The sequence below is a fragment of the Arachis duranensis genome, chromosome 9 (genome assembly GCF_000817695.3).
Source record: "Arachis duranensis cultivar V14167 chromosome 9, aradu.V14167.gnm2.J7QH, whole genome shotgun sequence".
Lineage (NCBI taxonomy): Eukaryota > Viridiplantae > Streptophyta > Magnoliopsida > Fabales > Fabaceae > Arachis > Arachis duranensis.
In genome coordinates this window covers 29,489,884-29,492,384 of record NC_029780.3, presented here as the reverse complement: position 1 = coordinate 29,492,384, position 2,501 = coordinate 29,489,884, and the positions used below count along the sequence as shown (strand labels likewise).

The window sequence follows — 2,501 nt, the reverse complement described above, 5'->3', positions numbered from 1 at the left end:
AAAAGGCCACAAGTCTCCTCTTCAGTGCATCAAAATTAAACTGTTTTAATATAATTAAAGCAAGGTTTTGAAAATTGAACTAATGGAACCGTTTTGGCTACTTTATCAAAGGTTGAAAGCTTCAACTAGGCTCAACTGGAATAACTAGATTATAATAAAATAATATATGAAATCATAAACAGTTACACAAACACATAAATATATTCTAATGTAAATCAATAAAATACACAAAAAAATAAAAATTCAACAGCATTGCATTTGTGAGAAATTGAGAAAGCAGTAAGTCTTACAAAGGACGAGAGAGGGCAGCAACCACGGCGGAGAGGGTGACAGAGTTGGGGCGGAGAGGCGAGCAGAGACGTGGCTGGAGAGGAGAGCAGAGAGGCGAATAGAGACGCGGGTGACAGAGATGCTGGTGGCAGCGACACGGGGAGATAGAGACACGGATGACGACGCAGGAGTTGAACGATTAGCAGAACAGGAAGAGAGATGGAAAACAGAGCAACGATGCCGGCGGCGACCACTCTTGCGGTGTTGGAAGACAGAGACGGAGGAGGAAGGAGAGAAGAGGAAGGTAGGCAGCGGCAGTAGCCAAGGGTACTTGCCTAACTTGGGGAGTTGGGGTGAGCTCGACTGATTTATGTTGCGATAAGAATGAAAGATGGATGCCCATTAATGCTGAAGTTTTTAAGAGAGAAAGATGAGATTATTATGTAGACCAATTTTAATGAAAGCTGAATTTGTAAAGCTATAAATAAGGTTTCATAGCCTTACGTACAACACACAAGCAATAATAAAATCCTCTCTCTTCTTTTATATTACTAAAATATCTTTCTCTCTTTATTCTTTATGAATAGTTTCTCTCTCTCTCTTTCTTTTGTTACTACTTATAATATATGAATAACTTCTATTGAGCTAATTATATTAATATTAGAGTCTTCTATTAACACTTCTTTATTTTATATTATATCTTCCTTATTTATTTATTTAGTTGTTTTACAACACGTTATCATCACGAAGCTCTAATAAAATTTTAGGAAGACTCCAGGTAACAAATTTTCATTATGTTGAAGCTCTCTCATCTTAAATTTAATGCTCTTGATATATTTCGAAATAATTATTTATCATGGATATAGATGTTAAAATCTATCTTGATTTAATGGATCTTGGAGATACCATTAAGGCTGAAAATAATGCATCCCAGAAGGATAAAGCCAAAGTTATGATTTTTCTTCGTCGTCATGTTGACGTATGATTGAAAAATGAATATCCCACATTAAAAAATCCTGCAGATCTATGGAAAGACCTTGAAGAAATGTACAATCATCAAAAGACGGTTATACCTCTTCAAACCCGATATGTTAGAGAAAATTTTCTCGACCTTCCATATCTTGATTGTGCTCCTGCAGCAGCAGTATCGAGAAAAAGAATTTAAAAATGTTCTGAGTTAATTTCTTGCTTTCTTGTTGCTGAACGCAACAATTAGTTGCTCTTAAAAAATTATGAAGCGCGCCCAGCTGGCCCCGCCCCATTTCCTGAAGCAAATGCGGCAAATTATAACCCCAGAAGAGGTAAATGACAAAATTTTGATAACAAGAAAAATTATGGAAGGAAAAGGAATTATGCTCACAAGAAAAGATCTCACCAGAAGTGGGATAAAGAAAAGGAAACAATTTTGTTACAAATGATGAAAATTCCACCACTCATTATGATGTATCTAATTTCTTTAAGGATTTTGAAAGAAATATTGGCTATTTGATCAATGATGGAATAGTTTGATATGTGTATATGTTTGTTAAGTATTCATGTGAATAATTTTTATTGTGTATGTATTTCTACTCATTTTATTATTATTATTATTTGTCTTTAAAGAAAAATGGCAAGGACATATCCTGAAGATATTTGCCTTGCGGATAGTGCAAGATCGCACACTATTCTTAAAAGTGATATATATTTTAGCCATCTTGTGCCAAAAGAAGAATATGTTAATACTATTATTGGCTCGGGCAATGTGATAGAAGGCTCCGGAAGAGCTATAATTTTGTTTCTTGGAGGAACAAAATTCATAATAAATAACGCACTATTGTCTACCAAGTCTCGAAGAAACTTGTTGAGTTTTAAAGATATTCGCCAAAATGGATATCATATTGAGACTATGAATGAGGGAAATCATGAGTACTTATGTATCACAACTCATGATTCAAATAAGAAAGTTATATTAGAAAAGTTGCCCTCACTTTCATCTGGGTTGTATTATACCAAGATTAGTGCAATTGAATCGCATGTCACTGTAAACCAGAAGTTTACTAGCCCAAATGAATTCATAACTTGGCACGATAGATTGGGTTATCCGGGAACAACCATGATGAGGAGAATTATTGAAAACTCTCATGGACATTCACTAAGAACCAGAAGATTCTTAAAACTAGTGAATTTTGTTGTGCTGCATGTTTTCAATGGAAGTTAATTTTAAGGCCATCACCAGTAAAGATTGGATTTGA

General features: G+C 34.8%; 1 protein-coding gene across 1 annotated transcript in view; it reads right to left on the bottom strand.

The window, feature by feature from the left end:
• The window catches only part of LOC107465292 (uncharacterized), a gene marked incomplete at its 3' end in the record, with an annotated part of 2,580 nt that extends 1,959 nt beyond the window's left edge, over positions 1-621 (bottom strand). Inside the window, 1 exon segment of the mRNA XM_016084271.3 lies at positions 291-621.
• Positions 622-2,501: the final 1,880 nt, after the last annotated feature.